Here is a 25872-nt window from a genome sequence, read left to right as displayed (position 1 = left end):
CCATGACTTTGTGAATCTGCTTTCAGAGATGTCTGATGGAGATGTCCTTGACCTCCCTGCTTCAGAATATACAAGAGGATTTGAATGTACTTTCTTACTTATAGTAAGTTCTTTAGTAGATGTCATAGTCACCAGTGCATATTATTATGTCTTTGTTACAGATAAATGGAAGTTACAAGAAATGAAAATTCATTTTAGAAGTCAACCCCCCCACAGAGTATATATAGTAATTAATAAACACATAAACATTTCCCATAGAGTAGAAGAATTAAAGCATGTTAGTGAGCAATGGAAAAGGTAGTTAGAGGCACACAATCAAATTTCATAGAGGAAATTAAAGCAGATAAACAAAAAAAACTGCCTAAATTGAAAACAGAGAGAAAACCTGCACATTTCTATTTATCATAATTGTTCTCTTGTTCTTTGGTGTCTGACTCTTATACAGTTGACTCTCTATGACCCACATGGTCAGCAATAATTTAATTAGGCTGCACACTCTTGTGCTCCAAATAATACATTGACTCCTTTTGTTTCCCTGGGTGGGGAGTATGGAAAATCCGGTTCAGGTCTGTTAGGCTACCTACCAAATAATGTCTGAAATCATGTCTGGCATCTACAGCCCAATCATAGCCATGAGTCCTTTTCATTTTCTTACAAAGCTTCAAAGTAATCACATCCCAGTTTTAAACAGGGAAGATTCATCTTTTAAGAGACTGCTTCTGTCATGGTAGAGTGCCTTAATCGAGAGTTAATTTTGGCATTGACAAAAATCACTCTATCTACATGTACATGATGTGATTTCTGGAAAGATCTCTTTCTATCTCAAAATCTTCCCCCACTTATTTGTAGAGGGCTGAAATTCCTTTAATAGGGTACAAAGTGATTCATTCTTGAAGTTCATTCATTGACTTAAAGTACAAAAAGAAATCAGAACGTTGGATTCTAACAGGATCTTAGACATTAATTGATTCAGCAGCCTTATTTTGGAGGTCAGAGAGGTAAGTTGACTTACCTCAGTCAGATCTGGGCTGTAACCAAGTTCCAGATTTTTTGAAAGTATAGTGAACTTTCCATTACACTACCCTCTAGAAGACATAGTTCTTTGGTTTAAATGATAATTTTGATTCAGCAAGTATTTATTGATCATTTACTATGTATCAGAACCTTTTCCAAGAGCAAATTTTGATCACTGGGAGTAGGGAGAGAATACATGTCCCTATGAGAAGAGAGCACAAAAACAGAAGAAAATTGGCAAAGAAGATTAGGAAAAAGTTTGCAGAGGAACTTTGTATGCAGCTTTTTTTTCAGTTCTTTTTTTAAATTTCCTGTTAATAAAATGGGTATGTCATCATTCAGTTAGACTCCAGTATAATATATGTGAAGCACCTTAGAAACTAGAGAGTATGAACAATACAACTGGATGGACTGTAAGCAAACTTTGAAAACTAATTTTTGGAGAAGCAATTTTTTCCTACTACACATAGTTTGTTCCTTTTCATATACATTGAATTTAAAATAGTGAAACCAACATTGCCCCATTTGTCTATATCTTCCCCTGAATTGTCCTCTGGACTTCTCACTGTTTTTTTTTTTAAATAATTTTATTTTGTTTTCAAATCTTTCCTTTTTTTCCTTCTTGACAAGACTACCAGGACTCCTCCTCTTCTTTCCCTTCCCCCAACCAAATCCACATAAAAATTCGTTTTGGTAACAAAAACATGGTCAAGAATAAACAGAATGGGGGCGGCTAGGTGGTGCAGTGAATAGAGCACCGGCCCTGGATTCAGGAGTACCAGAGTTCAAATCCAGCCTTAGATTAATAATTGGCTAGTTGTGTGACCTTAGGCAAGCCACTTAACCCCATTTGCCTTGGAAAAAAAACCTAAAAGAAAAAAGGATAAACAGAATGTTTTAATAGTCATATGTAGAAATGGACATTTCATTTTGCACCTGTAGTCTGTCATCTCTTCCTGCCCCCAGAGGTGGATGGCATGCCTCATCCTTAGCTTTTTTGGAGTTGGGATTGGTCAATATGTTGTGTTCTGAAGTCTTTCAAAGTTGTTTTTCTTTATAATGTTGTGGTCAGTAAATAAATAGTTCTTGTTTGACTTATTTCACTCTGCATACTTATTTTCCCAGATATCTCTGAACTAATCCTTTTTTTTGTAATTTTTTTATAACAAAGGTAGCTGGGTGTTAATGGATAGAGCATCAGGCCAGGAAGGCTCATATACATGAATTCAAATCTGGCCTCAGATACTGACTGTGTGACCTAAGCAAGTCACTTAACTCGGTTTGCCTCAGTTTTCACATCTATAAAATGAACTGGAGAAAAGAAATGGAAATTCACGCCAATATTTTTGCCAAGAAAATCCCAAATGGGGTAACAAAAAAGTTGAACACAACTGAAAAATGACTGAACAATAAACAATGTCTTATAGAACAATAATATTACAAAACATTCACATATTATAAGTTGCTCATCAATTCCTCAATCAGTAAGCAATTGCTTTGTTTCCATGTCTTTTAAACCAAAAACTGCTGCTATGTTACAATGTGCTAGGCACTATATTAAAAATATTATTGTACACATAGTGGTTTCCTTCTTTTTTAGATCCATTTTGGAGTATACACAGCACTGATATCCCTGGGTCAAAGAGTCACAGTTTAGTGACATTTGGACATAGTCCTAAAGGACTTTCCATTATGGTTGTAATGAATCATACTTTCACCTATAGTGCTGAGTTAAGCCTTTGTTCTACAAGTTGTCTTTCCAGTAATGGTTTTTCTTTCATTCACTTTTCAGGTATAATAGAAAGTTCCTGGTTTTCTCTTCTACAGTATTTCTCATGTTGTAACTTAGAGTCTAGATTTTTCCTTTTAGTTCCAAAGGACATTATTATTTTTTCCAATCCATCTCTTTAAAATAATTTTTTTCTTATACGTTTTCTTACACCATTCAATTATTCTATTTCATATAAACCTAGAATATGTGTTAAGAACCACAGCATAAAACTAGAGACAGGATGAGACTTGCCTTTGGAGTTAGAAGGCCTTGATTTGAATGGAGGTCTATTTTTTATTAACTTTGTAATCTTTTTGGGGGGGGGGGGTTAAGTGGCTTACCCAAGGCCATACAGTCAGGTAATTATTAAGTGTCTGAGGCCGGATTTGAACTCATATACTCCTGATTCCAGGACCGGTACTCTATACACTGCGCAACCTAGCCACCCCTTTACCAAGATATAATCTTTCAATCTAGGAAACAATCAAACACAATAAATACTTGAGGTAAAAAAAAAGCAAAACAAAACAATAATGAAAAATCTGTCCTTGACTCATGAAAAACTATCCTGTATCTGCCACCTCAATGATTTTATGAGGCTCCCAAAGCACTCAAAAAGTACTTCTGGTAACTCACAACCTCAACAGCTAAGAAAAAAATATTCCATCCCAGGCTGAACAAGATTTGTGCCCAACTCCCAGAAAAAATAAGACTGGGTCTGTTGGAATCAGGTCCTGAACTATACAGAAGTTCAGTCAGGCGCACAAGTCAAGCCTTTTTTGAGTACCTGCTATGTGCACAGACAGCCCTTCACAGAAGAAGTCAATTCTTTTTCAGCAATACCAATATCAAGTGCAAATAGACACATTTTGACTATTTTTATATTGTAAAAAAGTTGCAAAGGCTTACCATGACCCTGATAAATATCTATTTTATGAATTATTGATATCTGAAAGTCCTGGAGCTTTTAAAAACTGAACTTTGAGACCCATATGGGTGAAAACCAGGGTCTTGCACCCTCACTGATACACTGGCTCAGTTCTGGCCCAGAGATGAGCATCATTTTAGGTCAAATTAGTTCATTTAGTTAATACAGATTTGTCTACAATTTTTACACCCTAAGTTAGTACCAAAAATATACCTAAAAGAAGCAGACTCAGTTAAAGACAGCAGCCCCCACACACACACACTTCCCAGGACATTAGTATGAGGCCTTGGCTGCCAAGACCAAGAGGTTGGGCTCAGGATGGGAACCAGGGAGAAGAGAAGGTCATCCCAGTCAATTAGAAGCTATTTTAACTATTTGTTTTTGCAAACAAAACAATATTGTTTCTACAATATCAAAGAATGTGGACATTATTCCTTTGAAGAAGACCCCTCATCTTCCTTTGATAGTTTTCACTCTGTTTTCAATTCTGGTTTGGACTAGAACATTAGATTTTGTGCAACATTGCTGGGGGTGTATGCATGATGCAAGCATGATGTGTTTTAAAAGTTAAATTTTCAATTAAAGAAAAAATAAAAATATCTGTGGCTTCAATAACAGGGTACAATTAGTTGTAGTCTTTGATTTAGATTCAGTTTATTTCAATCTGCTTAAGATTGCTCTGAATAAATAGTTTTTCCTATAGCTAAGAATTGAAAAAGGTATCCCTTGCATAATACTATGCTTTGTGTAACTGTCAAATGAGAGAGTCAAAATCATTTGACCATAGTACACTTACCTCAAACACTTGATGTTCACAGATACAAAACACTATTAGCTCAAACAAAGCACGGATTTACAAATATTCTTCAGCCTCCAGCTCCCAAACTACATTTTTTCTCATGCTTCCAGGGAAGTTAGGATAAAATGTTGATTGAGAAGAATGGAGATATGAACAGTCATTAACCCTGCATTGGGTTAAATAAGTTGATTGTTAGGTTCACTTTAGAAAAAAATAGATTTTGAGAGAGCTGGAAGGGAACTTGATCACAACTCCATGATACAAATGCATCGAACAATTGGAACATTTCACCATCTACTTTTCATTACTATAGGTAGCATGGCAAAAAGATTAGAGTGTTGAAGCTAAATTTTGAAGAGCTGTTCAAATTCTGACTCATGCACTTATTAATAGTATGTGGGAAATTCACTTGATCTCATAGACCTCAGTTACTGTTGTATATGTTGTATATGACTGAAAAATAACTGAACAGCAAAAGCAACACAATATGTGTCAAAGGCTTAGTTTGGGTCTTCCTGCCTGAGGCTGGTTCTTTGGCCTTTGCTTCAGAGATTCTTAATGTTTTTGGTGTCATGAACCCCTTTCACAGTTTGGTGAAGGTTATAGAACCTTTCTCAGAATAATGTTAGCAAATAATTATTAGAAGACCCCAGGTTAAGAACCCCTATACTATATCATGATCCCTCTCACCAGGGCTTTTATTGGATCTCAAATCAAATCAAAACCAAAATTTCCTATGAAGAGAAATTATTATGTTGATGATCTAGTAATTTTGAAGGAAAGAAAGGAAAAGAGCAAGAGGAAAGGGAGGGAGAGAGGAAGAAGGAGTGAAAAGGGGGGAAAGAAAGAAGGAGAAAGGGAAAGAAGATAGAAAGATAGAAAGACAGAAAGAGAGAAAGAAAAGCAGAAAGAAAGAAATGGAGGAAGAGGAAAAGAAAAAGGAAAATGAGAGGAGGAAGGAAGAAAGAAAGATTGAAAGAAAGAAGGAAAGAAAGGAAGGAAGGAGGAAAGAAGAGAAGGCAAAAGAACAGAGAAAGGAAGGGAGAAAGAGTATACCAAAAACCTGAAGAAAATCTTAGAGATCACTAATCAACCCAGAGAATATAAGTGACTAGTCTAAAGTCACATATAATTCAGCTTGCATTTTAAATGTTAAAAAAAAAAAGATTAATTTTATGTTTATCTAAATGCCAGTCTTAAAATTCCAGGTCTTTTGAAACAAAGACAGAAGAAAACAAGGTTAAAAGAATTCGTTTGAAAAAGAAGTTTAATTGGGACTTTTAAGACAATAAAATTTAGAGCTAGAAGGGGTCACAGTGAGTTCTGTGTCTAATCCCCCCATTTGACAGATGAGTAAAAGGAGCCCCAGAGATGTTGACTAAATTGACAAAGGTCATACAGGTTGTGTCAGAGCTGAATACGAATCCATGTCCTCTTACTTCCAAGTTAAAAAAGAGACTTGCCTAATATCATATAAATGTTAGCTAGCACCAAGATTCTAATCTATGCTTTTTGATTCCAAAGTCAGTGATCTCTCCACCTTTCTATGCTGCTCTTTAGCAAAGACTGGAGATGACTTGGCAAAACATGAAGTAGATAAAATTTAGTTTTATACCTTTCCTGGTCATTTCTATACAAAAAAAATCACCATTTCCCATTATTTTCAGGAGTCCAGACCCCTCATGTTCTATTCTTGGAAAAAAATACAGCAAAAACATAAGTCAGGGGTGGCTAGGTGGTGCAGTGGATAGAGCACTGGCCTTGGAGTCAGGAGTACCTGAGTTCAAATCCGACCTCAGACACTTAATAATTACCTAGCCCTGTGGCCTTGGGCAAGCCACTTAACCCCATTGCCTTGCAAAAACTTAAAAAAAAAACATGTCAGGAAAAAGATCTGCTAAATTCTTTTCCATAAAGATGTGAATAAAACATACATGTTAGCTTTACAATGAATGTTTTAATTTTAACCAAAGGTTCAAAACTTTAAGGCAATGCAAGGTTCTCCATGGAATTTCATTCACCTAGATCACTGATAGGCAGCTCTTTGGTCCATAAAAGAGGCTGACTTCTATTTGAATTCACAGCTAAGTAACTATTTAGCTATATACTCTGGTTTGTTTGACATTTAGATATTTCCTGAAGACCAGCCCGACTGAGGACAAAAGCAGAATATGCTCCCTCCCTATTCTTGAAATCTCCAAGGGCCTCCAAACAAACAATAGAAAAATGAAAAATTCCCTTTCAGAGTCCTCACGTTTAGTCAGGTGGGTAGCCCATACTGAAGGGGAACCTGAGATGATGATGCTGACTTTATGGGGGAAAACAGGGCAGAGTGCCAGGGAATGGATCCCAGCTCTCCTTATGAAAATCAAAATGTAGGGAAAACAGACATTGTGGATCATTGTAAGCAAGAACTTGGAAAAAGTGGGTCTGGCACATAGAAATCTGCAATCTTCTATTTCTTCTTCCCTGTAGTCAGTGAAAAAGCAGTTTCTAAACACCTCCTATGCTCCTTAGCATGCTAAGAAATGCAAAGGTAATTTCTCTTCTCAAGGGGTTCCCATTCAAATGGGGGTGTTAATATGAAAAAAAATTGTATATGTATATGCATATATAAAATATATGTACATGTTTATTCAATGTAAACACATACATACATACACATGTTGTCCAATCACATCTGACTCTTCATCACCCCTTTTGGTCATGATAATGGAGTGGTTTGCCATTTTCTTCCCCAGTTCATTTTACAGATGAGGAAACTGAGGCAATCAGGGTGAAGTGACTTGACCAGGGTCACACAGCTAGTAAGTGTCTGAAGTCAGATTTGAACTCAGAAAAAATGAGTATTACTGACTCCAGGCTCAGCACTCTATACACTGCATCACCTAGCTGCTCCAAACTTATCTGTACTTATGTATGCATATACACGTACACTCATATTCATACATGCATACATTTAAACATATACACAAGAGAAATCTGAGGTCATTAATAAATAGAACAAGTAATGGAATAGAGAATCTGTGAACCTGATCCAACTGTCCTAGAATTCTTCCACCAACAGAAGACTTAAAGATGCAATTAGTCAAAATTTAAGAACATTTTGGATTAGGGAGGAGAAAGAGAGATGGGGGAAATTGCTGTGAAGCACACCACCAGTTGCTGTGACAAAGGGGGAGGGAAGCTAGATTACCCGTATATTTCTCTAACTCTCCTATTCCTGACACAACTCTGTGATATTGGAAAAGTCTCTTAACCTCCTCCCTGGGTCTCAGTTTCCTCATCTACAATTGAAATAGGTGACCTAGACGACCTCTGATGCAGCTTCTGGCTCTAGATCGACAATCCCATGAGACATTTAAGCTTGGTCTATAGTTAACCACATCGAGGCGCCCCCCCCCCCAATGGAGAGATCCTTATTTTAAGTAGACAAAGGTGAGCACTGTGGTGAGTTTTAACTGGAGTATGAACACATGAATGAACTGGGATAATGATTAAAAGGATGGCTTACTTTGTGAATGAATCAGAGTCCTGTATTGGGGTCATATGTACCATCAGAACAAACTCTTTTGAGGAGTCTGATAAAGAAGAGGTATTACACATCCTGAGCCCTTCCCTGGGAAAAGAGTCTGAAGAAATGACCTCCTTCCCTGGGATATTTCTGAGTTTCTAATTGTTTAATGCTGTATACATTTATACATCCTTTAATTGTGAAAATCATTGTATGCAACTTTTTTTTGCTGAAATGAAATTTTACTAGAAACCATATTCCTAGTGGGTAGAAGTTGGGGATGAAATAAAGAGATATACATCTTCCACTTTTGTCCTCCTTCCAGATTTCCTATTCCCCTCCTCTCCTTTCTCCCCTCTTCTCCACCCTCCCCTCCATTCCCCTACCTTTTCTTCATGTGGATGTTTAGAAATGGACTGAGTTTTAGGAAGATTAAGAAGTAAAGAAAAGAGAAGAATTCAACCCATATCTCCTGTTCTGCCTGCAGTACAGATAGCAAACTATTATAAGGACTTTTCCCTTCTTTCAAATTAACTTAATAAAATACCACAAGCAATTATTAAACATAGTACTGTATGACCTATTAGGGGATAGTAAAGTGAGTGAGGTGCAGTCCCTACCCTCACATTCTTATCTAGCAGGGGAGATAAAATAAGGTTAATATAAATATATGTTAGTATAGTATAAGTACATAGAAAGGTTCAAAGAACTATGAGATAGCCAGATTGGAAGAATGATTTATGAAGGTGAGGATTACATGGACTGAGGGCAGAGAAAGTACTCAAATAGTAGTTTCAGATAGAAAAAATCCAGTGTATTTGAAGGGACAAAGTATTTGTCATATAAATAACACATGGGAATATATGTAAATAGCTTTGCTATAAAACATTTTTAAACAAAGTGCTTTATTTCAATCTAATCTGAGTTTGACTACTTTTCAGACTTTAATCCAATTCAACAAGTACAAAATAACTTCCTAGGAAAACAAAAAAGGAAACTTTTCATTCGGATATTTTGCATAATGAACAGCCAATCTGATCAAGTAACCAGAAGCATTTTGCCCCTAGCTCTCTCCTTCCTTGAGAGACCACATTTGACAGGACACCCTCAGAGCTATAACATCAGTAGTCATGTGACACAAGAAACATCAATTTCACTAGCCTGAGGACTTTGGAAACTATAAACTAAGAGCCAGGAGACCTGGATCCTTCAGTTCTTAACCTATTCTACTACCTGTGTGACACTAGGGATTGTTTTTCTCATCTGTAAAACGATAGGGCTGGACTAGGGAACTTCTACAGTCTAAGCATAATTCTCATCCAAATGAGAATAATCCCATAGCTGAAAGCATGTCTTATTACATAAACCAGTTGGAATTTATTCTTGTGTTGCCCACATTTTCACGCCATGTTTCTTTCTCCACTTTGACAAATAATTTTGAATTTATTACATGAAATAAATTATCTCAGCCCAGCTCAAAAGAGAAGCATCATCAGTTCCAATCTAGCCCCTTGTCTGTAATTATAACAAAAGAAATAACACTCCACTTTTTTGGTGGATGCTTTTTTAAAAAAAAATTAGAAAGCTTTAAGTTTCTTGCTATTTAAAGACTTTTCTTCTATTTGCAAAACACACAGTTCCAAGGTTTTGTTTTTCTTTCAAAATAAATATTTCCATGTGTTCAAAGTGGGAAAAAAATAGCAAGCTAACTCATGAGAAACTTTAAAAATAACACTTTGATATAAGATGCTGGCAATGGAATAAATCAGTATGGACATAAAATCTTGTGCAAAATAAGTTTGTCTAATATTCATTTTGAAATAAGTGATTCAAAACTTATGAATAAAATCTCAAAAGTGAATGTTATACATGTATGTGTGTGTAATAGTATTTTCTTTGCCCACCCAAATGATTGAATTTGGTTATTTTGATCATATTTAGAAGAACTGAAATAGAAAACAGAAACTAGAAATAGCTGAAAGAGAAAACAAAGAGAAAAAGAAAGTAGAACTATGTAAACTAAAAATATATTTTAAATGACATATTAAAACTACCTAATTTTGCTCCTTAGGATTATATTCAGACTCTATATGATTTTGGCACATTTTAGTAAGGCACCACATTTATCTAGAAAGGCAGTATGGGTTTGGTGCATTGAGGGTATCTTCACAGTGAGAAGAATTGGATTTAAGTTTGGCTACAGCATGTAAGGTCACAGGAAAGTCTATGAATGGTTCCTATAAATTCTCTAAGATAGTAAGTTATAAAGCAATTCCCCTTCAGCATCAGAAAAATAAATTTCTATATAGGTAATCTAATGTAATCAGGTTCAATGAAAAAAATAACATTCAGAAAATATGAGGGTACCCCCAAACATATTAAAGTATCAATTGAAGAGCCTAGGGATATTTAGTTTAGAGAAGAGATAACTTCAGAAGACATGATAACTGTTGTTAAGTATATTGATGATTATTAAGTAAATGAAGAGCCAATCAATAAACTCGATGCTAAAAAATAGGGATGATTTCAAAAGCAATTAGAGCTGAAATGGACTGAAACTGATAGGTGAGTTTGCCATCAATCAAGGTATTTCAAGAAAGGCAAATTGACAAGGATGTTGAAAAGACAACAGAGAATTATGAGATAGCCAGATTGGAAGAATGACTTATGAAGGTGAGGATTACATGGACTGAGGGCAGAGAAAGTACTCAAAAAGTAGTTTCAGATAGAAAAAATCCAGTATATTTGAAGGGACAAAGTACTGTTCATATAAATAACATGTGGAAATATATATATATAAATAGCTTTGCTATAAAACATTTTTAAACAAAGTGCTTTATTTCAATCTAATCTGCATTTGACTACTTTTCAGACTTTAATCCAATTCAACAAGTACAAGATAGCTTCCTAGGAAAAACAAAAAAGGAAACTTTTCATTCAGATATTTTGCATAATGAACAGCCAGCCAATCTGACCAAGTAACCAGAAGCATCCTGCCCCTAGTTCTCCTTCCTAGAGAGACTACATTTGACAGGATACCCTCAGAGTGATAACATCAGTTGTCACATGACACAAGAAACACCAATTTCACTAGCCTGAGGACTTTGGGAAAAGTAAAATTTAATGATACTATGATTAGCACCTCTCCTTCCAGGATAAATGTGATATAGAATGAGGTAGACTCTAAAAGTATACAAAAAATGTCACTTGCCTACTTTCATAGGCTATTATTATTTAGGATGGGAAAAATGGAAAGAATTCACTATTTTTGATTAGTAGTAATAAATATCAACTGAATGATACAGACATAATCAAATGCAAAATTTCTGAATTTTCTCTCTTGTGCTCACCTGCTGAACACAAAAGAAATATGGTTCAGAAAACAAAGAAAATTCCTGGATCAAGAATAAAGGTTTTCTTATACACAGCCATAATTTTGAGGCAGCTTGAGCTTTGCTCCGGGATGCTAAAATTTAGAGTATAGATATCACCATCTTGGGACAGACTCTCTGTGACACTCTAGCAACTAAGAACTACAGGCCCCATTCACTTAATGGTAGCCTTACCCTGGGCTATGCTTCCTGAACCCAGTAGCTAGATTTCTGGGTTTGGTCCCTATACCTTACTCTTTGCAGAAGTGGCCAGTACTTCAGGAGCATAGAAACCTTAATGGCCTAGGGCTTTCTTTCTCATTCTAGTGACTAGATGCCATATGAGCCCCACCTCCCACTCTCCCTTCCTCTTTTACCTTAGGCATACATAAACATTTCCAGTCCTAATTATCCATTAACACCAAGTAATTTAATTCCTTTAAAAAATTCCCTTCCATGGTCCAGATATTTTACTCACATTATCCTAAACTGGGTTCAAAAATTTATATACGGGGGGGGGGGGGCAGAGCCAAGATGGGGACATGAAGGGATCGAGTCTTTAGGAGCTCTCTGATAAAAACTCATAAACTAAGGACTCTAACTAAACTTTCGAGACAGAACCCACAAAGGGACCCAGTGAGGCAGTTCTCCTACTCAAGGTAACCTGGAAAAGAGCAGAAAGGCTCTGCTCCCCGGGGTCAGAGGGGTGGCCCGCCAGAGGGGTGGCCCACCAGAGCCAAAGAACTTCAGCCTCCCGGAGGCAGCCCCAGGGGCACTGGGAGCTGAGGCTCACAGCAGTGGGGGAGTCTCCTGAGCTGCACCCCGGGAAGCACCTGCACAAAGTGGGGGAACAGCAGGGGACCTCTGCTAGAGTGAGCATGAGCACGTGGAGCCCAGCCCTCAGGGCACACAGCCAGCAGCTTGGTCTTTCGGGAGCCCAAATCCAGGAAACAGAAGCAAGAGGAGCCAGTAAGCAGGAGCCCCCAGGGCATGAGCCCATTGAGCTGAGGGAGGGGAGTGAAGAGAGAGAGAGACTGCCAAACTCTGTCCTCTGCCTCTGGAACAGGACTCTGGGGCTCTGACCACATTCAGATCCTGATCCCAGTCTAGGGCCCCCCCATAGAACAACAGGGCTCCCCCACCTCGGCCCCGTGGCAGAGGGGGGCGCTTATGTTCATTCACAGACCAGGAGGGAGGACAGAACCTCACACACTGAGACAAGTTCCAGAACTCCCAAGTTAAAGAGAAAATATTACAAGCAGCCAGAAGGACACAGTTCAAATATCGTGGAGCTGCAGTCAGGATCACACAGGACTTAGCAGCAGTTACTTTGGAAGCTCGTAGGGCTTGGAATACAATATACCGGAAGGCAAAAGAGCTTAGAATGCAGCCAAGAATGAACTACCCAGCAAGGCTGAATGTCCTCTTCCAGGGAAAAAGATGGACTTTCAATGAACCAGGGGAATTTCAAAGGTTCCTTTTGGAATGGCCAGAGCTGAACAGAAGGTTTGATCTTCAGATACAGGGTGAAGCTCACTCAGGTGAAGCATGGAGATTGGAGGAGAGGGGGGAAATATGAGGGACTTAATGAGGATGAACTGCATGTATAGAAAAATGATACTGATAATATTCATATGAACCATCTCAGTTAATAGAGCAGGTAGGGGGAGCTTTTATAATTGAAGCACAGGAGAAAGTTGAATTTGAAGATAAAATATGGTGTAAAAATGGAGCCAATAGGGAAAAAAAGGGAAATGGAAAGGGAGAAAGAAAAAGGAGAGGGGGAATAGTCCAAGATATTTCACATAATAAGATTTTTTTTATTACAATGAGCTATTGCAATGATATGGAAGGGGGGAGGCAAGGGGGAATGAAGGAACCTTTGCTCTCATCAGAGATGGCTAGGAGAGGAAACCACAAATATACTCAATGGGGTATAGACATCTGGAGTAAGAAGGAGGGGGGAGCAGGGGGAAGGGGTGGGGATGTGAATAAAGGAGGAGAGGATGAACCATGGGGGGACAGTGTTCAGATATAACACATTTTCTTTTTTACTTCTTGCAAGGGGCTAGGATTGTATGGCCTGCCCAGGACCATAGGGCCAGGTGGATTCTGGGCCTAAGGGGTGGTATGGGGGCTCCGGGCTTCTTAGCCCCAGGACCAGGGATCTGTCTGCTGTGCCACTCAGCGACCCTACAGCAGAGTCAGAGTGAAAGGAGAGAGAAAATATAGTACATGGTAGTGGAGAAATAAGAAAGGAGGAAGTTGCGATCAGCAATGGCAATGTTGGAAAAATATGGAAGTAACTTTTGTGATGGACTTATCATAAAGAATGTGATCCACTCACGACAGAGTTGATGGTGTTGAAACAAAGACTGAAGCACATTTTTTGTTATTATTATTTGGGAGAGGGTGCAGGGCAAGTGGGGCTGGGTGGCCTGCCTGGAGCCACATAGCAGAATGATCTTTGGGTGTCTGAGGCCGGATTCGGACCCAGGTGCTCCTGGCTCAAGGGCCAATGCTCTGTCTGCCACCCAGCCACCCCTACTATTATTACTATGTTATTTTATTTTGGGTCTTTTTTTTTCTTTCTTCTTTTTGGTTTTTGCAGGGCAATGGGGATCGGGTGGCTTGCATGTCACATGGCTGGGTGATTATTGGGTTTACGAGGCTGGATATGGTCTCGGGTGCTAGTGGCTCCAGGGCTGGTGCTTCATCCATTGCGCCACCTGGCCATACCTACAATTATTACTATTATTATTTTTTTAATTTTAATTTTTTTTCTCTCCCCTTTACTTTTTCGCCCAAGGGGAGGGGTATTTTGTTTACTTGTAAACAAGTATATTTTATTAATGTAAAAAAAACATTTGTACGAAATGAGAATAAAAAAATTGGAAAATAAAAAAAATTTATATACAGGCAGGCTTACATTTCAAAGAGGGAATTTACTTTCTGGAAACATAAATAATCGATAAACATAATTCTAGAAAAAGTAATAATTGATGATATAACACAAAATATACATATATTAATAAGCACATACACATATATAAATACACACACACTAACATATACATTCTTTATTTTATTCTCACCCCATGAGAATGTCATCTTTGTCCATTCCCCCCCCTTCATTTTATGGGTGAGGAAACTGAATCCCAGAAGAGTTAATGACTTTCTCAAGGTCACACAGTAAGTAGCATAGCTTGGATTTTAATTTAGAGTCTACCTCATTCTACTTCAATTTAATTTAGGTTCTGTCACTCCAAGGTCAGCATACTGTCTTCTGTACCCTATCATCTTAATATGTCTTTCAGCACAGGATGGTAGGAACTTTATTCACTGGTCTTGATCTGAAAGGTACTTTGAGCACTGGGATTTAAGCTCAGGTCCTTAAGGTGGTGGGAGCAGTGGCAAAGTGGATATTGGTCTTGGAGTCAGGAGGACTTGAGTTTGAACCCAGACTCAGTCACTTGCCACTTACTAACTTCATGACCTTGGGCAGGTCACTTAACCCTGATTACCTTGCATCCATTGCCATCTCCAGTCATCCTGATTCATATCTGACTACTGGATCCAGATGGCTCTGGAGGAGAAAGTGAGGCTGATGGCTTAGCACAGCAACCCTCATTCAAATCTGATTTACATGCTTGTCATGGCATCCATCACCTCCCTGATGACATGATCTTCTTCAAGAACTAAAGTCTGCAATCAGGAAGACTCATCTCTCTAGAGTACAAATCCATCCTCAGTCACCTGCCATCTATATGATCCTAGGCAAGTCTCTTAACCCTGTTTGCTTCAGATTCCTTATCTATAAATTAATAGAAGGAAATGGCAAACTGCTCCATTATCTTTGCCAAGCAAACCCCAAATGGAATCACAAAGAATCAAACACAAGTGAACAAAAGCAATAATCTCTGACTCTAAAACAAAGTTCATATCCTGGGGTCTGCAAACATTTTTTTATTGATAAGTATATGTCAATAGAATTATTTTCCTTTGTAGTCCTATGTATTTTATTTTAAATATTTAAAAATATTACTCAGAATATTTTTATTCAAGTGTCCATAGGTTACTAGCCTTATCAGAGGGGTCCATAACATAAAAAAAGATAAAGAGTCCCTGTTCTAGAATCTCTGCTTTCCCTTAGGTTTTTCAAGGGGCAGCTGAGGGTGGGGTTAATACATAACAATTTAACAGAAAGGAATGAACTGACAATGGTAGAACATCATGGAGGAAATCTATCCATTGGACTCTTGGTGTTTCTAAGCATAAGACACATGCATTTAGATACTTAAGAAAGTTAATTATTTAATTAGATAACTTAATTTTCTTCTTTCTGCTACAAATTTTAAAGGACTTCAGTGAATAAACATTATTATCACTTACTGTGTCAGCCAATGTACTAAGCTTTAATAGCTTAAATACACAAAGACTTTTGGGATATCCTATACATACAGAGCATTAGTATATATACATATGCTTGCACATATATACATATACAACTACAATATTTGTGCATGTACACACACACACACACACACACACACACACACACACTGAAAACTAGTATAAATTCTAAAATTTCACAGGTACATGAAGAAAGCCTTCATGTAAGATTATCTTTGATATGTGGGTTGTCCAAAAAATTCTTAGTGCAGTTTAAGCTATTAAAGCATTTTAAATGCACTAAGACTGTTTTGGGAGAAGATAGCCTGAATATTGCCTAATATGTCAGTAAAAGTGGATAATTTATTTTTATGAGTATATTTGCATTCTTAATTTCAAAACACCTGGACATATTGCTAAGGTTAAATTTCCCAAGAATTATAAATGTAGTATGCTGTGTCTCAAAAGAATTAGTGAATTTTTAAGTTTTAATAATTTAATAATAGTTTAGAATAGGCTTCAAGCATTTATAATCAACTTGTACCCCAATATGCTTACATAATACAGAGAGTTTTTACTAACTTCTTTCTCTACAAGTCTATAATTTGTTTCTTAAAATCAGGGATTCTTTTCTTTTCTTTTCTTTTGGTCTTTGTTTCTTCACATTAATGAGAGAATAGAAGAAATGTACACAGTATTCCAGAGTTACACATCTGTAAACTTCACTGAAGTATGTACAAAGCACAAAGCATAAACTCTACCATGATGCATACTTCTCACTGTAAATATGCATTTAAATATGTATGTGTATTTGTGTGTATGGATATACATATGTGCCCACATACATACAATTAAGTGTTTTCTGCATCTAACAGTTCTTTATACACAGAAGTTTAATATTGTATTTGTTAAATTGTAGCTAAGCGATGAGTTAAGACTTATTTGTGATTGTACCATGAATAATTAAGACTGATGTGTTATGGAGCTGATTTCTCTTAATAAACCACCATTAGACAAATATCCTTCTGGATTTAGATGCTAAAGCAGTATAAGGGATCTTTCTCCTCTACTTTTAAAAATGTTTATATTTTCTGTATTTTATTTTTAAATAAATTTTATTATATTTTCATTCAAATTCTCTCCCCCCAGCTCCTTTTCATGGTGGAAAAGGCAAATTCTCCAATCCAAGTACAAATACTTCTAGATGTTAAGAGTTAAAACATGACATTCTAATTTCAGTCTCAGAATTCTCTAGATTAGGAAATTAAGCCGATCATTTTCTCCTCCTAGCTAAATGAATTTTCAGCACATGGTAAAAATCAATGCTTGTTGATCGTTTGTATCAGCTACTTCTACTATTCTCAAAGTCATTATGTTAAAAGAGCTACACATATTTTAAGTTTCAGGAGGGCTGGAACTATATTTTGTACTTTTCAATATACACAATACCTAGCAGAATCATTTAATAAATTTGTGTTGATTGACTTACTGATTTGAATACATTCTAAGTCTAACTATTTTCTATATTAATTTGGAAATTTCCAAGAAAAATAACTATGAATTGTCTCTACCCTTTGATTTGGAGATTCCATTATTGAGAATCTAACCCAAGGGAGTCAAAGGCAGAAGTAAAAATCCAATATATATATAACCAAATATTTATAGTAGTACTTTGTGGCAGCAAAGAACCAGTGGGGGGGGGGGGGGGGAAGGTTAGGGTAGTGGGTAATTGTTGTTTCAGAAATAACTAAAAACCCATATAATGGAATATTCTTGAGTAATAAAAAAACAAGAAATATGTGGAATTCCAAGAAATGTGGGAACATTTGTATGAACTGATACAGTTAAGAAATTAACAGATGTAAGATAACAATATATACATTGAGAATAACAATGTAACAATATAAGTGAAAAATGACTAGAATGAAGTGAATTTTGAAGAAATGAAAAACCAAGGGCAGTCTTTAGTGGGGAACATAAATTTGAGTATTATTTTTATTCATTATTAGATGTAATTAATTATTTAGAGTTTTTTGCTTAACTGTTTTTCTCTGTTAAAAAGGTATATATATATATATATATATATATATATTATATATATATAACCAAACTTAATTGTAATATTACAAAGTAACAATAAAATGTTTAATAAAATAAGCTCCTTAAAAAAGAGAAACACAGTCAAGAATTCTACACAAAAATATAAGTGGAATTATAAATTGGGAATGGAGAGAAGAGATGATGATGATCTATATTATATTTTCCCTAGGACCCAATGTTTTCCTCTAGATTCTAGCATAGATTTATTTGCATAGCTATGCTTTGAAAAACAAAATAGAGTAGTAGATAGAGAGATGACTTCAGAGTCTAGAAGACCTGGGTTTAAATCTAGTCTCTCATAGCCTGACTATATTAACCTGGTTAAGTCACTTAGCCATTTAGTACCACAGGTAACTCTGAGAGTTTCAGAGCAGAAGCTGATTTGTTTTGGCAAATAAAATTTTATCATTGTATATTTTCTATACCAAAGAAATTACAAGATCAGTCTTAAAAAAGGGTAGCTAGTTGTTTTTATAGATAGAGTTCTGGGCCACCTAGAGCTGGAAAGTCTAGAGGTCAAATGTGACCTCAGATATTTACTGGTTTTGATACAAGTTACTTATCTACTTCTTGCCTCATTTTCTACATTTGTAACCAGGATCATTGTGAAGATCAAATAAGAAAATATTTGCAAAGTGCTTTGTAAATTTTGAAGCACTATGTAAATGCTAGCATATTTTAGATGTTGATTTTCGGGGTACTATTTTAGTAAATGAAATATATGAAATATATTTTTCAATCTACCAATCGCAATACTTGAGTATTGTTCTCCCCTCCAAAATCCTGCTACATAATAGAATCTATATACAAAATGCATTTGCCTTGGAACTAATTCAAAGATCTAGTTATTGAAATACCAAAAGGACCTCTTTATAAGACAATTTCATCAATAAAATAATCCTTCAGAATACTGCTTGAAGGTTATCCTATAATGAAGATGCAAATGTAGTTCTGATGACCTAAATAATGAATCTGTTTAAATCTCTCCCCATTCCAATCCAGGCTTCTCTTGACTGTGAAATTGATCTTTCTAAAAGCACAGATCTGACATCACTTCCTTATTCAAATAGACTCCAGTGCCTTCCCATCACCTCCAGGACAAATGAAATAAAAAAAAAATCTTTTTGATATTCAAAACCTTTAAATAACTTAGCTCCTTCCTACTTATTCCTTACTTCTTCCTGCTTGATACCTCCTCCAAATTTGAATATTTTTACTGCCTGGAAACCCCCACACACACTTCTTTCTTTCAGTTTTCCTGGCTTCTTTCAAGTCCCAGCTAAAAATCTCCTTATCTATGGAAAACCTTAATGTTGTATTGCCTTATCTACTTAATTTTACTGACAATGCTACTTAACCCTCTTAGGGTTACTGCCTTCCCTGTTTGCACATCGTTTTCATGCTGTTCTTCCCCATTCTCTGCCCTCTGACTGAGGGCTCCTTCAAAATAGGAACCTTTTTTTTGGCCTTCCTTTGTATTCCCAGCACTCAGAACAGAGTCTGATAGATACTAAGTATTTATTAGGTGTATTTAATAGGTGTTTATTGACTGATTGTCATCATCAAAGAAACTAGATTGACTTTGAGACCTCCAGATAGAATAAACTCTCTCAGATGGTATTTAAACACATATTTATATGACTCCTCAACTACATTTGTATGAAAGACTGACTTCTGGTCTTCCATCTATTTCTCCTCATTTTCAATATATTCATTTCAATGTAAGGAATTGTGTTCTCTACTTGAATTCATTGTTTGAAGAGAAGCAAATCTCTCAGAAAGCAAAATGGAAAATATATATTTGTAAGTTTCATTTGCATAGTGAAGGAACCAATGAAAATATTCAATATACCTTATTTACCAAGTGACTACAACAATTGAAGTCACATAAGCCTTGAAATCTTTTTATATACTTGCTTGAAATTGACTCAATTTAAAATTCCCCAAAGGCACATAACAATTCTGGGTGGGGGGGGGGAAGAATTAATAGAGTCCCCTTTTGCCAAAAAAACCTGTGAAGTTCACTTTCCCAGTTTCTCTTGCAAAGACACCAAAATAATCCCTATTATTAAAGCTCAAATGATGATTTCCTTTTCAATATTTCCCTCAAAATTTTGTTTTCTGAAGAAAATACACTTTTAAATATTTGTTTTATTGACTGTGAAATTATTTTGGAGCTAAAATGCTCATTGTTCTATTGTCTATTTCAATGTAACCTTGCAATAATAGTATGGTAAAAGTCAAAAGGAACCTAATCAGTTTTGGCATCACCTGCAGGATATGTAAGACAATATTTCTCAAGTACTAAGGGATTTCTCTCTTTCTTTTTAAGGCTTTCCATTCTCTGTGTAAAAACTGTGTAAAATCATGCAAGATCTGAACTGACTGCTTCTACAATTCAATTTGTAATTCGCTCAATAAATAAAGAGATCTCAAATTTATATGGCACTTTACCATATCCATCCAAAACCTCATCACAGTATTTTTAGTATCATTTTAGAGTTGAGAAAACAGAAGTGCAAAGAGCTTAAATGGTTTTCATTCCTTTCCAGACTGCACTCTTCATTCTCTATTATACCATAGAAACTTTCTCACTCTGGAAGTTCACTCCACTCCTGGACATCTTACCCTGGAAGTATCCTCTTCCTTCATAGTCACTTCCTCTAATTGGCTCATTCTCTCAGAACCTGCATATGGAAAGGGCCTGGTAAACCCATGTCTTCATTGTCTCCAGGCTGAATGCCTGGCTCTGAGCACTTTCTCTACCTTGACTCTTTCTGAATATCTTCTCTTTCTTCTCCTTTTTTATTTTTATCTTCCTTTATGTGTTGTCTTTCCCCATTAAAATTAAAGTGAAAATCTGTCTTTATTTCTTCCAGGCACATAGTTAAAGTGGTAACAAATATTAGTTGATTTCATTTGATTTGCCCAAGGTTGCAGCCAACCACAGCAGACCCAGGATTTGAACTATCTCCTGATTGTCAGTTATTTGATTATTTTACTATACAGGTTGGCTCCAAAAAGCCCATACCTATAGCTAAAAATCTGTTTCTTCTTACTTTCATTTGCAGATGTTCTTTCTATAATAAAATGTCAGGAAATATTACTTTACTATTTAGAACTTCTAATTCCATATAAACTTTAAACTTTTACCTGTAAAATATTTGCAGTGCCAACAAAATACATTATTGGAACTCCCCACAACAAAACTAATGAAACATTATCATCATAATAATAACAAATTGAAAAACTCATATCTACAGAGAGAACTTAGGAAAGAAAGTCAAATAGGCTACCAGTCTTCAATCCATGCATTTTCTTCAGTTAACAAAGGTAAAGTCCTCCATTACTGTCTATAATAACTACAAAGTAATAAATTAACTATTAAGAAAAATACCGGGGTTTTTAGGACAAAGGAACTGTCAGTTGCTCCAATTGATTTACTTTTTCTACGTCTTTTAAAAATCTTGTTGTCATCACTCTCAAGCACACTTCATTACAAATTTGAAGATATTTTCCCACAAGCATCTTAAGATGTCTTGTTTATTCCAAAACACTACATACACCACAACCTCATTTACTGCTAAGTGTTCTTTTCTCCTCTGCAAGAAATTCAAGTTAGAGACACAATCAACTGCTCAGACCTCAAATACTAGTTCTTTTCCATTTTGCCTCTACAGATTTGGGTTCTTCTACCTGTCTCACATATCAGTCTCTCACTGTGGAGAATAGATGCTTCCACCTGTTATTTCACTTCTGCTAGGGAGCCTTTTGTCCTGGCCTTTAAAAGAAAAACCTACAACGGAAGCGAGACAGAGCTTGAATGTGACATTCACACTATCTAGGGTAAGGCTATGTCCTCAAGAGACAGAGTCCCCCTAAATTGAACCCAAGCTTACATCTAAACTGCAGTGTCCCAATCTTGCTGTTTGCCAACGTGGACTAAGTGTGGATCAAAAAGTATTTCAAACAGTTTCCTTTCTTCGAAATAAAGCTTTTTTTTTAAAGTACATACTATTTTATTTTAAGTTTCGAAAAGTTCTCTCTCTCTCTCTCTCTCTCTCTCTCTCTCTCTCTCTCTCTCTCTCTCTCTCTCTCTCTCTCTCTGAGGCCCCTTTCTTTTTCCTTCCAGAAATCTCAAGGAAATCTCAAGCAGGAAACCTCCTAAGCGTGTTTCCAAGCAACTTGTTCCTTCCTTCCACAGCTGGACTGGAACTTTCCCCACTTCTCCAGGGTGTATGCCGGAAGCTTCACTAAAACTTGTTTCCGAAGTCCAGCAGCACCTCCGGGAGCCTCCCCGCTCTGAGCCCTGGCTCTCTTTATTTGGGAGGGGAGACGACCCAGGAGGCTGCCGCAAGAAGGCGAAGGAGCTCCCCCCCTCCCGCCCCAGCATGATCCTCGGCCCAGACAGAAGTCCAGATGCCGCTCCCAAGAAAACAAGGAGGTCCGTTTCCGCTGGCCTGTCTCCCCACACCCATCCCCATTGCCCAGTCTCAGTCTAGATCTTGTTATCCATCCATGCATCCATCCATCCATCCACTTATATCCAATCACCTCTCTTCGTTTACTTGTCTCGCTAGCACTTTTTATCCTTCCTTCCAAAGCTCTCCCTCTTCATCGCTGCCCGTAATGTTCTCTGATCTTTGTCTTTCCCCTTCCAAGTGGACCTCCCTCCACCGGTCTCCCTTCGGTTTCCTTGCCTTTGCCTTACCTGGATCAGCTCCTGCCAGGTTCCCGCCGCCCGGAAGAAGCTGGTCTGCCCTTCTCTCGCTCCCTTCTCGCAGCCTCCCTCCGGCTTCAGAGCGCGGCGTGACTCGTCCCTTCAGCAGTAGCTGCGGGCGGTGGTTAGCAGAGGCTCCACTGAGAGGGCAGGGGGTGAGGGAGAGTGGCGAGAGAGGGGGAGGAGGAGAGAAGGCGGCGTGTGAGCCAGGGAGGCAGCCCCAGAGGAAGCTCTGTGAGAGGAAGAAGCCTCAGGAAAACCTCAGCTGGGGCTGGTGGAGCTGCGACTGAACATCTGCAGCATTATTCTTCGACAGTCTGGCAGTAGGAATCCCTCAGAGGCTCACACCCTCCCGCCGCTGGTGCCCAGGGCCCAGACGGATCCGCTTTGTCCGCGGACGTCTCCCTCGCATCCAAATACCTGCTCCAACCCTTCAGGAGCTCAGCCGAAGAGGATTCCTTTGGCGTCAGTTATTTCCAGGGATTTGGGCTATCCTAAGGAACCCCCGAATGTACTTGGCAGATCTCCACACCCAAGTTCTGCATGACTAAACTCAGGTCTCGAAATTTGTGTTGTAGAAAATTCAAACAATAATTTATATAGCTCTTGTACGTTTTACCAACCGATTTCCTCTATTTGTTTCTCACATTAACAAACCAATGAGGCGGATGCGGCATGTCTTTACAAGATTTCCATTTTCTTAAAAGTCAGGAAACTGAGGTAGAAATGGCAACTGAGAAGTTCTCTTATATATAAGTACTAGAACCCCAGGTCTCTTGATACAGTCATTGCTTTTCCCTTTGACTTCTTAACTAGTCTTATAGTGTTGGGGAGTTAGAAGGGAAGAGGAGAAGGAATCATGAAATAAAAGGAATAAAAAATACCAGATTCTTTGAAATCTGTGGACTTTTCCAGCTTATAGTCCCCTCTCCCACACCCAACCCCACTCCCAGCTTCCTGTTTTCATGGGAAAATTCTAGATAAGGGATTCTGTAAGATTCTTTTTGCCATCTCTACATTCCCTTTTCTCATCTTCAGAATCTCCTTCCTTGCTAAGTCATGTAGGTATAAAATACCTATCTAGTTTTTTCTATTTATAGGTAATGATCTTAGAGGTATAGAAACACGACAGGTTTGCCTTGGACTCCATGAACTTTACAACCTTTTCTCTATCTTACCCAGGTTAAACTAGTTTGAAACCAAAAGTCAAAGGTAAGCCATTTAAGAAAAAACAATCACAGTATGGATGCTTGCTCAGGTTAGCAAGTCTAGAAATTATTGATTCTTAATCAGTTGAGCTTTATGGGGAAGGGCATAGAGATTTTCCATTGTTCTTAAAGATGAAAAAAAGGGAAATTCAGGAAAGAGAGAGAGAGAGGACACACACACACACATACATAAAGAGAGAGAGAGAGAGAGAGAGAGAGAGAGAGAGAGAGAGAGAGCTTGGCAAAAGGTTTAATCCATATACAGTGAACTGTCAGTACTATATATATATATATATATATATAGACACATACATACAAATACACACACACACACACACACACACACACACACACACACACACACATATATATATATGCACATATGTATGTAGTGGTGCAGCAAATAAGGTTGTCATCCCTGGAGTCAGGAAGTCCTCAGTTCAAATCCAATCTCACAATCTCACTTAGTTGCGTGATCCTGGGTATATCACTTCACTGTGTTTACTTCAGTTTTCTCATCTATTAAATGAGATGGAGAAGGGAAAATGGCAAACTGTTCTAGTACCTTTTCCAAGCAAACCTTAAATGAGGTCATGGAGAATCCGGACACCACTAAACAATAACCACAAACACACACATATATGTATACCTATATATACACATTCATATATATTTTATATAGTTTGATTCTCACAACAGATAAGTGCTATTATTATTCTTATTATAAAGATCAGGAAACTTAGACTGAGAGGTTAAATTACCTGCTCAGTGCTACACAGATACTAAATAAATTTGATTCCAAGTTCAACACTTTATCCACCATACAATACTGCCTTAATGAATTGATTCCAAATCCATTAAGAATTCTTTTTTAGGGGCAGCTAGGTGGTGCAGTGGATACACTGGCCCTGGAGTCAGGAGTACCTGAGTTCAAATCTAGCCTCAGACACTTAATAATGACTTATCTGTGTGGCCTTGGGCAAGCCACTTAACCCCATTGCCTTGCAAAAAACCTAAAGAAAAAAAGAATTCTTTTTTATATTACATCAGCCATAATTAGGCTATTTAGATATATCTTTGTAAATTTACTAATTCAATAAACCATAATATATTCTTGATTTACATTTTGCATGAAAAATTAAATGTGTTTTGAAAATATCATTTTATTTGATTTTCTAAATATTCGAGTTAGATAAGTCAATGGAAAATATTTTCAGACCTACTCTTTGATGAAAGAATTAAGAGAGGCTGGGATAAAATAGCCTATCCAAAATCATACATAAAGTTATGGAGAGGGCTGTGGATAGACTTTTTTTTTTGGCCCAAATAACATAGTGAGAACACTAGATTTGAGTATGGGGGGAAAAGGATTAGTCTTCTATTCTTGCTACACTTGTGACCTTAAGCAACTTAATAATCCTAGTGTTTGGTTTCCTCTATAAAATGGGGAGGCTGGTTGAAATTATCTCTGTGGTTCCTTTTAGTTCTAAATCTATGCTCCTATCTGTGATTTCAAAGGTTTAGAAACTTTCTTTGTACCAACTCCCTACACTGATGCAGGTTGATAATTCATCTGAAACTAATAAATTCAGCAAGAATTCTTAACATAGGGTCTGTGAATTTCGTTTGTTAATATATTGATAGCTATTTCAAAATAAATGGTTTCCTTTATAATATATGACTTTATTTTATGCATTAAAATGGATTATTTTGAGACAGGATTGATAGATTTCTCCAGACTGTAATTTGATCACATTAAATCAATATGATGCTGATATTTGATATAAATTCTATAAAGGCGCACTATGTAATAGTAGCTTGAATTTCTAAAGCAAAATTTATACCTTGGTGCATATCATATGCCTTGAAAAAATACATTGTTGGGTGGGAGGAGATTTTAAAAATATGCAAAAGCAAAATTATTATATGGGCAAATAGCATAAATTTTCCATTTATTTTTGAGTTTAAGAACTCCATTTGCTTTAGTCTCCCTGTAGTTGGGATTAAAGGAATATAGCACTACAATTGGTTGATTAATTCTCTTTAAGAACCAAT

At 37.0% G+C, this 25872-nt stretch overlaps 1 protein-coding gene across 9 annotated transcripts in view; it reads right to left on the bottom strand.

The window, feature by feature from the left end:
* The window catches only part of ADGRG2 (adhesion G protein-coupled receptor G2), a 163333-nt gene extending 140375 nt beyond the window's left edge, over window positions 1-22958 (bottom strand). For 4 of the 9 annotated variants that reach the window (XM_074192313.1, XM_074192321.1, XM_074192314.1 and 1 more), the window contains exon 1: window positions 22601-22957. The gene's annotated coding sequence lies outside the window, so the exon portion shown is untranslated. Of the gene's footprint in view, window positions 1-22600 lie in introns of all 9 variants that reach the window. The other 5 variants (XM_074192317.1, XM_074192320.1, XM_074192319.1 and 2 more) reach the window with 2 other exon arrangements.
* Between the last annotated feature and the right edge of the window lie 2914 nt (window positions 22959-25872).

Source organism: Macrotis lagotis, chromosome 6 (genome assembly GCF_037893015.1).
Source record: "Macrotis lagotis isolate mMagLag1 chromosome 6, bilby.v1.9.chrom.fasta, whole genome shotgun sequence".
Lineage (NCBI taxonomy): Eukaryota > Metazoa > Chordata > Mammalia > Peramelemorphia > Peramelidae > Macrotis > Macrotis lagotis.
The sequence above is the reverse complement of the archived record's forward strand: the minus strand, read 5'-3'. Positions and strand labels throughout refer to the sequence as shown.